Below are 12,502 nucleotides of genomic sequence, written 5' to 3' on the forward strand. Positions count from 1 at the left end.
GCCTTCCTAATTATGCGCTTTGATTGAAAACATGCTTCTTTGGCCTAAAGTTCCCTATGTTTAAATCCTCTCTTATTACCATTAGATGCCTTGATATATGTGTTAAGTGATTTCAGAGGTTACAGGGCAGGAATGGCTCAGAGGATGGAAAAGAAGCATGTAAAAGTGGAAGGAATACAAGAAGTTGGAGAAATCGCTAAGCTGTCCAGCCTGACCTCTTCGCACTCAAACAGCTATAACTTTAGCTATAGAGATCCAAATGATGCGGTTCCAATTGAGTTGGAAAGCTAATCTTCGGGGCTTCGATTTGATATATAATATGCCATAGTTTCCCTGAAGACAGGTGACGCGAACGCGTGCTCCACCCGGACGCGTCGCAGTGACGAAAAATCAGCGTGTTTGAATTCGTAACCAGCGAATTCTGGGCTATTTCCGACCCAGTTTACGGCCCAGAAAACACAGATTAGAGGCTATAAAGTGGGAGAATACATCCATTCATAATCATGCTCTCATAATTCATAATTTTAGTTTTGGATATAGTTTTTAGAGAGAGAGGTTCTCTCCTCTCTCTTAGGATTTAGAATTAGGATTCTTTTCACTTTATGATTATTTCATCTTTTGCGATCACAGGTTCAATGTTTCTTTTATTTATTTTCCCAATTAATTTATGAATATTCATGTTAGATTTGATTTCCTTTATTAATTCAATTTGAGGTATTTTCAGATTTAATTTTGCTTTGCTTTATTTACATGAATGCTTTTAATTTAATTTAGAATTCTCCCTTTTGGCTTTGGTTAAATAATTGGTGACTCTTGAGTTATCAAACTCATTATTGATTGAAAATTAGAATTCTTCCAGAATTAATTCGGGTTCCAATAACTCTAACTTTTCCCAAGGAAAGACTAGGACTTGAGGAATCAGAATTAATTCATCCACTTAACTTACCTTCATAGTTAGAGGTTAACAAAGTGGGATTAAAAATCCAATTTTCATCACAATTGATAAGGATAGGACTTTTAGTTCTCATACCTTGCCAAGAGATTTATTATCTATTTAAATTAATACAATTTACTTTCTTGCCATTTACTATTCTCGCTTTTTATCTTATACATTTAAAACCCCCCAAATTTACAAACTCACAACCAATAATAAGAACACCTCCCTGCAATTTCTTGAGAAGACGACCCGAGGTTTAAATACTCGGTTATCAATTTTAAAAAGGGGTTTGTTACTTGTGACAACCAAAACTTCTGTAAGAAAGGTTGATTGCTTGGTTTAGTAACTATACTTACAACGAGTATTTATTATAACTTCTAAACTATCAATCTTCAGTTCTTTCAAAAATCCCTGAAGAAGCAAGGGAGCTAATTGAAATAGTGGCCAACAACCAATATTTCTACTCCTCAGAAAGGAACATGAATATGAAGAAAGGAGGAGTAATATAATGGAGGTGAATCAGATGGATTCTATCTTAGCATAAAACAAACTCACAACATAATAATTGGCAATTCTCACCAAGAAATTAGGAGGGATGCAAGTATTAGCCATTAACACCCAAGTAGCAACCATTTGACGTATAAGAAGGAGCCAATCTTGGAGGTGATTATGAAATGGAACAACTTAACTTTGTGGGGTGATGACAAGTCATCTTAGCCCATTTTAGCTAGTCTTTTTCTTTAGTTTTCACTAGAATTATGCACTTTCTTGAGCTACAAGCAAGCTAATTGAGTAGATTTTCATGTTTCCCTTGATTGAACCAACCATATGTGAATTCATGCCATTTCATGAGGTTTTGAGCTATAATTGTTGCATATTGTGGAAGATTGAATACCTCATGATTTTGAGCAAAGCTTTGATTAGTTTGGTTGATCAATGATAGGTGAAGAAGGCTTGGAGAAAGGTTGAAGCAAAGAGGAATGGCTAGGAGTGAAGAGAGGACAATGGAATAAGTGAAAATTGAACCGGGTTGCATGAAGTTAGCCCCAACGTTAGCCCCCTAACTTGGAGGCTAACGTTGGGCATGTAAATCACTCCCTGGAAGTGGCCAACGTTAGCTCCAACGTTAGCCCCCTAACTTGGAGGCTAACGTTGGAACTTGAGAGTTTCTCCCCTGGGCACCAACGTTTGCGCCAACGTTAGCCCCCTAACTTGGAGGCTAACGTTGGCACTTAAAATCACAAAGGGGGAAGGCCAACGTTTGCGCCAACGTTAGCCCCCTAACTTGGAGGCTAACGTTGGCGCCAATCACACCAAGCATTGCCAACGTTAGGGTCAAAGTTAGACCCCTAACGTTGGCACCAACGTCCAAACCAGAAGGATGTTGCTTGCTGCCATGAAAAGTTAGGGTCAAAGTTAGACCCCTAACTTTGACCCTAACGTTGAGATCATCTTTGGCCAACTTCAAAAACCGGTTCAATTGGTTCACTTCGGTTCTTCTTCAATCTTCAAGAGCAATCAACCAAGGCCTCTTTCAACCCAATTCCACCAAGAACAAAGGCCCAACTCAAGGCTTGAAGATCATTTTGGAAAGTGTATAAATAGGATAGAATTCAATTTGTTTAGAGAGCTTTCCTTTTAGAATTTTCAATATAGTTTTTGGGAAGCTTTTGTTACTGAGTGAACTTGAATTTCTTTGTTTCCTTTTACTTGCAATTTCATTTTACATTTTGTCTTGGATCTTGGATTGGAGAATTGAAGAAATTCTGTTTCAATCTCAATCTTGGATCTCTCTGCTTTATTTACTGAATTTCATTTCCGGTTTATTGTTCTTCATCTCTTTTCTTTGCAATTTACAATTTCCTTGCTATTGTTCTTGTTGGATCTAGGAAGGCATTGAGATCTAGACTTGGTTTTCTAGTCTCTGGGTCCTGAGATCTAAATTCTCATTTCAATTCTCTGTTTAATGCTTTCATTGTTCATTTACTTTGCTGTTATAAGATCCGGTTCAATCCCAATTCCCTTTTCCTCTTCTGTTTGATGCAATTTAGTTTTTCCTTGTTTAAATTCTGCAAATCCTCATCCCAATCCCCTTTACTTTTCAAGCAATTTACATTTCTTGCACTTTAAGATTCTGCAATTTACATTTCTTGCACTTTAAGTTTCTGTCATTTAATTTCTTGTCCTTTAAGTTTCAGCAATTTACTTTCCCGCTCTCTTTAATTTCATGCAATTTACATTCTGCAAATTACAAGTCACCCAACCAACACTTGATTCGCTTGACTAAATCAACCACTAAACTAAAATTGCTCAATCCTTCAATCCCTGTGGGATCGACCTCACTCCCGTGAGTTTTTATTACTTGACACGACCCGGTACACTTGCCGGTTAGTTTTGGGTGTTTTGGTAGAAATTCGTTTCTCACCAAAATATCTCATCATGGGGAATTCTTCCAGAACACACAATGACCCACATGCAAAAATATACAACCCTGGATGGAGAAATCACCTAAACTTTGAGTGGGGAGGCCGACAAAATCAGAGCCAAGACCAAAGAAGCTATAACTTCAACCACACAAATAGCTTCAAGCATCAACCAACTAACCAGAACCAATTCAAAAACTCATAAAATGCACCGGTCCAATCCCACAATAACATGCAATCATATAACAACCAATTCCACTTCCAAGTCAATCCAAGACAACCACCACTACTTCTACAACCATCCCTAGAAGCCCAAAGAATATCTAGATTGGAAGTTCTATTCGAAAAATTTATGGAAGAACAAGAAGCTCTAAAGAAGATATGGAAGTCTTAAAGCAAGGGTGGAGTCCTATCAAGAGGAGGTCAGATCCAACATATGGAATCAAGGTGCTACCATCAAGAAACTGGAAGCACAAATTGGCCAGCTTTTCAAGAAAATACCTTGGTCTACCAACACCTTTCCCAATGAGATTGTGATTAAGCCAAGAGAAGAGTGTAATGCTATTATACTTAGAAGTGGGAAGGTGGTGGAGGAAGCATCCCCAAGCTAGAAAACTCAAAAGAAAGAAGGTAACAAGGACACGAGCGAACCAAAGGAGGAGGAAAAGCCTGAATCCACTCCACCAAAAGAAGAAGAAGCTCTGAAGCCCTATGTACCAAAGGCTTCTTACCCTCAAATACTCAGAAAAGATGTGAGGGATAATCAATTCTCCAAGTTCCTAGAAATATTCAAGAAGGTCCAGATCAACATTCCCTTTTCGAAATCATTGGAGCAGATGCCTCTATATGCTAAATTCTTAAAAGAGCTTATGTCCAAAAATAAGAGTTGGAGAGATAAGGAGACAGTGGTGTTAATTGAAGAATACAATGCAATCATACAAAGGAAACTTTCCCAAAAGTTGAAAAACCCTGGGAGCTTCTAAATTCCCTGTATCATAGGGGACATCACCATCAAAAAAGCATTATGTGATTTGGGAGCCAGTATTAACCTAATGTGTATTTCAATAATGACGAAGATGAATATTGAAGAAGTTAAGCTAACTAGAATGGCACTTCAATTGGCAGACAGGTCATTCAAGTTCCCTCAAAGAGTGGTAGAAGACTTATTGGTAAAGGTAGGAGACTTCATCTTCTCAGCAGACTTTGTGGTGCTGGACATGGTAGAAGAGTTCAAAGCCTCAATTATCCTAGGAAGGTCATTACTAGCAACTGCCGAGGCAATCATTGATGTGCAAAAGGGGGAGTTAGTCCTTAGACTACATGTAGAAAAAATGGTATTAAATGTGTTTAAAGCTATGAATTACTCAAAGGAACCCCCTGAAAAATGTATGAGGTTGGATGCCATTGAGTCTCTAGTACAAGAAGTCTTAGAGGAAAATGAGCTTGATGAAGTACTGGAAGTAGATCAACAACCATGCAGTGAAGTTCTAAAGGAAAACATGATCAATCCAATCATGTTAGAGAAGAAATAAATGAAAGAAGAAGCACCCAAACTTGAGCTGAAGCCATTATCCCCCAACCTCAAGTATGCATTTCTGGGGAGTAATGATACATATCCTGTAATCATCAACCCAATATTAAGTGAGGAGCAAAAGGAGTTAATTGAGGTTCTAAAGCAACATAAGGATGCCATTGGATGGACTCTCTCTGACTTAAAGAGAACAAGTCCTACAATGTACATGCACAAAATACTCCTTGAAGAAGATGCCAAGCCTACGATCCAACCATGAAGAAGATTCAACCCAACAATGAAAGAGGTGCTATAGAAGGAAGTGTTAAAACTGTGGTAAGCAGGGGTTAACTACCCCATTTCAGATAGTTCTTGGGTGAGCCCAGCTCAAGTGGTGCTAAAAAAGCAAGTGTCACAATGGTGCGAAATGAGAGGAATGAACTAATTCCCATAAGAACTGTGATAGGATGGTGAATGTGTATAGATTATCGAAAGCTCAATGATGCCACTAGAAAAGACCACTTCCCACTTTCCTTCATTGACCAAATGTTGGAAACACTTGCTGGGCATGAATACTATTGCTTCCTGGATGATTACTCAAGCTACAATCAGATTGTAGTTGATCCCAAAGAGAATGAATAAGGGAAAGTAAGACTCATGAAAGAGAATGAAACTATATGCTAAAATGATTCTGTCTACTTGGTTAAAAGTAAACAAGTTCTCCAAGACAAATATAGTTCAGATTCCACTAATTCAAATCATAAAGTAAAGACAAGTAAACTTGTAAGAAGATAGCTCTTGAAAGCAGGGAACATAGAATCAAGCATTGAACCCTTACTAGTGGTGTATATCACTCTAACTCTCAAGTGTCTAGGGTTGATCGCTCTACTCTTCTTTAGTCATGCTTTCTATACTTTATTCTTCATCAAACCAATCAACAAATTTCTAGTATATCAATGCAAACATCATGAGGTCTTTTCAGGGTTGTAATGGGGCTAAGGTAAAGGTGAGGATACACGTATGGCCAAGTGAGCTATAATATGAATTTTTGACTAACCTAAGCTCTTACCTAACACACACACACTCTATGCAATTCTAAAATCATACCTAGCTACCCAAAATTCCCACTTTTGTATAATTCCCATACTCATGTACCAAATTTTCTTTAATTTTATCACATATGCATCGATCTTTTATTAGAACTTAACATTGGGGTAATTTTGTCCCCTTATTCACTTATTTACTTAATTAATTGAATATTGTTTGTTTTTTTTTTGGATTAAAAATATAAAAGCAACATAACATATCAATGCACATGGATTTTTTTTTTAATTTTCCTAGTTTTACATGAGTAGGTACCCAAATTTCCAATATTTTGTCAATGAAATACTGTACCCTTTCATCAACCCAAGTTCCAACAGTTCCCCACACTTAATTGACACAAAATTTCTAACTTAAGCTAACCAAAGATTCAAATAAGGTAATTACTTGTTTTTCCGCTTAAGGCTAGTGATGTGGTAAAATATAGAACAAATTGGGATTAAAAGGCTCAAGGTGGCTAACAAAGGTCATTGAAAGGGTAGGCTATTTGGGATAAGTGAGTTACAACAAATGATTGCCTTAGTCATATGCAAGGATGTAAATACACTAAATAATGGACATATAGAATGGAACAAAGCGAGGATTGCAGTCATAGAGAAGAAAACACACAAGAATCAAATATTATGGTTAAATAGTGTAACCATGTAGTTAAGCTCAAGTCTCACAGGTTGTATGTTCATAGCTATAATTTATGTTCCAAATACAACTTCAAACAAGTTTAACAAAAATTTTCAATTTAAATTAGTGAAATGCTATAAAAAGGGTCTTGAAAAGAAACTCATCACTTTAACCAAGTAAAATATACATGCAAACGATTATAATCATGCAATCTATCCTATCTAATAAAAGAAAAACTAAAAAGGTTGGTGTTAAGAGCTAGAGAAGTTACCTCCGGAAGTCAGGGACTGACTTCCCCACACTTAAAGCTTGGCACGGTCCTCCGTGTCATCAGTAAGGAGCAAGGGAGGGCTGGAAGCGTCACCTCTAGTGTCTGGTTCGCCTTGGGTGCCTGTACTACTGGATGAAGGGGAGTTTGTGGTGTCCTTTGGTTCTTAAGGTGGGTGTGTACCAAGTATGAGTTCCTTCAGGTAGTCGTATCGGCGCTTGTTGTGGCGCTCCATTTGCTCCAATTGCCGATCTTACCGGTTGAGCCTCTCAAGAATCTGAAGGAAGATTTAATGGGTAGATGGTGCTTGTGGTGTAGAAGATGGTGGAGTGGAGGAGGGAGGAGGATCCAAAGATGGATCTGCAGGCCAGCTTGCAGAGGGAACTGGCGGCCTGATGTACTTCCTGTTTAGGACATACTGATCCGCTATGGGGATCATGACTTTGTGTCTCCTGCCCGAGATGACACACCTGCTGCAGAGACTAAATCTGAAACCAAGGTGGGGAAAGGCAGGTTACACGCTATCTGTACGTATCCCATGGCATTCTGGATGTGTCGGGGCAGGTTGAGGGTTGCTCTGTCAGGATGCACCAGATGAGGACAGCCATGTCTGCTGTAAAGGTCGACTTGTGGGTGCTCGGAAAGACATAGTGGGACATGATTTGTGCCCACACGCAAGCCTCCAGGGTGAGTGTCTGGGCTGGGATGCTCTTAGGTCGAGTCCTATGCTGTCCGTAGATCCACTTGCTGCCAGGTTGTGCTATGACACCAAGGACACTATTCCAGTCGAACTGGTATGTTTGGTGCTTGAGAGAGGCCTCTTGATAGGTGTCCCATCCCTCTGGACTAGGTGGAAGGTCCAATATTCTCTGTATGGCACTCTCGGAGACAGGGACTTGCTGATGACGAACGTAGACAGTTTGCAGAGTAGGCGAGTGGAAGTTTGAGTAAAACTCAATGACCCATGATAAGTTGGTCTCTCGCAGCTGTCTTTTTAAAAATCCCCATTGTCTCCTTTCTATGCGGGGCTCCACAAAATCAACAATGTATGTTGGGACAATGAGCAGACGCTCATTGTTGTAGTTCCTCTTAGCTAGGATGGGGAACATCTGTTCGCAATAATGGTTAGCAAACCGTGTGGAGTCTCGGGCGGAAAAGGCTTTCTTTGATTCATCAACTTTAATGATCCTTTTCACCCGCTTTGTTGGTGGCTTGACACTGGTAGATGGAAGTGCCTTTGCCAGTGTTCTCCTGGTTCCTCTCCTTGCTAGGGTCTTATCAGGGGCCTTCTCTTTTCCTTTCTTGGTACCCATGCCTAAAGAAGAAAAAAAAGGGGGAATATTAAATATAGATACTAAGACCGGAAGGGAGGAAATTCCAAGTGATAATGAATGCCAAAGGAAAGATGTTAGCCCAACAACATGGTAGCTACAACATGTATGTAAGACAACAATAAAGATCAAGAAGGCAATTCATAAACTTAGATGCAAGATGGTAAAAGCATGCAAGTAATAGGCATGAGAAACATGAATCAAGCATCAAGTGATAAGTGTGCCAAATAAAGGAGCATATGTAATAATGACAATTTTGAATGATATTCTCAAATACATGTTGATGAGCAGATAATTTATACGCTTTTTGGCATTGTTTTTAGTATGTTTTTAGTATATTTTAATTAGTTTTTATTATATTTTTATTAGTTTTTATTTAAAAATCATATTTCTAGACTTTACTATGAGTTTGTGTGTTTTTCTGTAATTTCAGGTATTTTCTGGCTGAAATTGAGGGACCTGAGCAAAAATCTTATTCAGAGGCTGAAAAAGGACTGCAGATGCTGTTGGATTCTGACCTTCCTTTACTCAAAATGGATTTTCTGGAGCTACAGAGGCCCAATTGGCGCGCTCTCAATTGCGTTGGAACGTAGACATCCTGGGCTTTTCAGCAATATATAATAGTCCATACTTTGCTTGAGATTTGATGGCCCAAATAGGCGTTCTAAGTCAGCTCAAGAATTCTGGCGTTTAACTCCAAGACTGGCACAAAAGCTGGAGTTAAACACCCAAACTGGCACAAAAGCTGGCGTTTAACTCCAAGAAAAGTCTCTACACATGGAAGTGTAAATGATCAGCCCAAGCACACACCAAGTGGGCCCGGAAGAAGATTTCTGCATTAATTACTCATTTCTGTAACCCTAGGCTACTAGTTTTCTATAAATAGGACCTTTTGCTATTGTATTTTCATCTTTGGATTATCTTTTGATCCTTTAATCACGTTTGGGAGGCTGGCCATTTGGCCATGCCTAGACCTTGTTCTTATGTATTTTCAACGGTGGAGTTTCTACACACCATAGATTAAGGTGTGGAGCTCTGCTGTTCTTCATGAATTAATACAAGTACTATTGTTTTTCTATTCAACTCAAGTCTATTTCTTCTCCAAGATATTCATTCGTTCTTCAACTTGATGAATGTGATGATCTATGACACTCATCATCATTCTCACCTATGAACATGTGCCTGACAACCACCTCTGTTCTACTAGCAATGGCTTGAATGCGTATCTCTTGGGTTTCTAATCTAAGATTGGAATCTTCGTGGCATAGGCTAGAATTATTGGTGGCCATTCCTGAGATCTGGAAAGTCTAAACCTTGTGTGTGGTATTCCGAGTAGGATCTGGGAAGGGATGATTGTGACAAGCTTCAAACTCGCGATTGTGGGGCGTGTGACAGACGCAAAAGGATCAATGGATCCTATTCCGACATGATCGAGAACCGACAACTGATTAGCCGATGTTGTGACAGAGCATCAGGACCATTTTCACTAAGAGGACGGGATGTAGCCATTGACAACGGTGATGCCCAACATAAAGCTTGCCATGGAAAGGAGTATGAATGATTGGAAGAAGGCAATAGGAAAGCAGAGGTTCAAGGGGAACAAAGCATCTTCATACACTTATCTGAAATCCACCAATGTATTACATAAGTATCTCTATCTTTATTTTATGTTTTATTCATCTTTTAATTATCAATCCTCCATCACCATTTGAATCTGCCTGACTGAGATTTACAAGATGACCATACCTTGCTTCAAGCCGACAATCTCCGTGGGATCGACCCTTACTCACGTAAGGTTTATTACTTGGACGACCCAGTGCACTTGCTGGTTAGTTATGCGAAATTGTGACAAAGTGTGATTCACGTTTGAGAGCTCCAAGTCTTTGGCACCATTGTTGATGATCACAATTTCGTGCACCAAGTTTTTGGCGTCGTTGCCGGGGAAGGAACAAATGAACAAACAACAATTTCGCATTTGTTTCCGGCAACAACAGTGCCAAGTTTGGTCCGGCAACAACACCAAATTTTTGGCGTCGTTGCCGGGGATTGTTCGAGTTTGGACAACTGACGGTTCATCTTGTTGCTTAGATTAGGTATCTTTTCTTCAGAATTTTTAAGAATGAATTCTAGAGTTTCAAGGTGATGTTCCCACCATCACAAAAGCTGATTGATTCTCATCAATTTAGCTATTGAATATAATGTCTTGCTGAAGCTTGGCCAAACATGTCTAATCCTTTTTAGACTGAAGCTTTAGACTAACATTGCATGATTCTTGTAATTCTTATTAAAAGTTTTGATTCCCTTTATTTTCTTTTCTATATAATTTTCAAAAAAAAATACAAAAAAAATGTTAAAATCATAAAACCCAAAATATTTTATGTTTCTTGTTTGAGTCTATTGTCTAATTTTAAGTTTGGTGTCAATTGCATGTCTTTATCCTTCTAAATTTCGAAAATTTATACATATTGTTCTTCATTGATCTTCAAGTTGTTCTTGATGATTTCATTGCTCTGATCTTCAAATTCTCTTGTTTTGTATGTTTTGTTGTTTCCTACATGCATTTTTACATTGTTATAGTCCTTAGTATACAAACTTTTAAGTTTGGTGTCTTGCATGCATTGTTTATTTGATCTTAGTTGCATTTTTATTGATTCCCATCATCAAAAATTCAAAAATATTTTTTAAAAACTATGTCTTTTCAAGTCAATAATAGAGAGAATTGAAGAATCAGAATATTCAGCAGAGGAATCAAACAGAAAAAGCCGGGCGTTCAAAACGCCCAGTGAAGAAGGAAAACTAGCGTTTAAACGCCAGCCAAGGTACCTGGCTGGGCGTTTAATGCCCAAAAAGGTAGAGATTTGGGCGTTAAACGCCAGAATGGGCACCATTCTGGGCGTTTAACGCCAGGATGACACTAGAGGGAAGATTTTGTTTTTAATTCACATTTTTTTCAAGTTTTCATAATTTTTCAAAATCAAATCTTTTTCAAATCATATCTTTTCAATCATATCTCTTTCAAAATCAATTTCTTTCCATTTTATATTTATTTTTACTATTTTCAAAAATCCTTGCTTCAATTCAAGATTTACTTCAAAATTTCAAGTTGTTACTTGCCTATTAAGAAAGGATCAAACTTTAAATTTTAGAATCATATCTTTTAATTTCTTGTTAGTCAAGTAATCAACTTTAATTTTTAAAACTTTCTCTTTTTAATTTGACTTTCAATCATATCTTCTCAATCATATCTTTTCAATCACATCTTTTTCAAAATTAATTTTCAATAATATCTTTTTGATTTCTAATTTCAAAATCTTTTCAAAAAAATCACTTAATTTCTTTCCCAATCTTAATTTTCGAAAATATCAATCAAATTTTCAAATTTCTTTTTATTATTTCAAAATCTTTTTAATTTATTTTCGAAAATTCTTCCCCTCTTCCCACAACCTTCTATTTAAGGGACTAAGACTCCTCATCAAGGTGCAATTCGAACTCTGTCCCTCTTGATAAGTTCGAATTCCCTCTTCTCCACCTCCTCCTTCTACTCTTCTTTTCCTTTGACACCTCAAGGAATCTCTATACTGTGACATAGAGGATTCCCTACTTTCTTGTTCTCTTCTCTTTCATATGAGCAGGAGCAAAGATAAAGGCATACTTGTTTAAGCTGATCCTAAACATGAAAGGACCTTGAAGAGAAAGCTTAGAGTAAGCTTAGAGTGGAAGTCCAAACCGTTAGACAGAAGGATGGTGAGTCCCTCTATGAAGCTTGGGAGAGATACAAGTAATTGATCAGAAGGTGCCCTTCTGACATGCTTTCAGAATGGAGCATCATAGGAATCTTCTATGATGGTCTGTCTGAACTATCCAAGATGTCATTGGATAGCTCTGCTGGAGGATCTCTTCATCTGAAGAAGACGCCTGCAGAAGCTCAAGAACTCATTGAAATGGTTGCAAATAACCAATTCATGTACACCTCTGAAAGGAATCCTGTGAATAATGGGTCAACTCAGAAGAAAGGAGTTCTTGAGATTGATACTCTGAATGCCATATTGGCTCAGAATAAAATATTGACCCAACAAGTCAATATGATTTCTCAGAGTCTGTCTGAAATGCAAGTAGCAACAGGCAGTACTAAGGAAGCTTCCTCTGAAGAAGAAGCTTATGATCCTGAGAACCCAGCAATGGAAGAGGTGAATTACATGAGAGAATCCTATGGAAACACCTATAATCCTTCATGGAGAAATCATCCAAATCTCTCATGGAAGGATCAACAGAGACCTCAACAAGGTTTCAACAACAAAAATGGTGGAAGAAACA

At 38.1% G+C, this 12,502-nt stretch overlaps 1 non-coding gene across 1 annotated transcript; it reads right to left on the minus strand.

The window, feature by feature from the left end:
- Positions 1-11,892: 11,892 nt before the first annotated feature.
- Positions 11,893-12,000, minus strand: LOC148571118 (small nucleolar RNA R71). The gene has a single exon (XR_015908250.1). It is a non-coding gene; the product is annotated as a small nucleolar RNA R71 (small nucleolar RNA).
- Positions 12,001-12,502: the final 502 nt, after the last annotated feature.

Source organism: Arachis ipaensis, chromosome B3 (genome assembly GCF_059453495.1).
Source record: "Arachis ipaensis isolate K30076 ecotype BB chromosome B3, ASM5945349v1, whole genome shotgun sequence".
Lineage (NCBI taxonomy): Eukaryota > Viridiplantae > Streptophyta > Magnoliopsida > Fabales > Fabaceae > Arachis > Arachis ipaensis.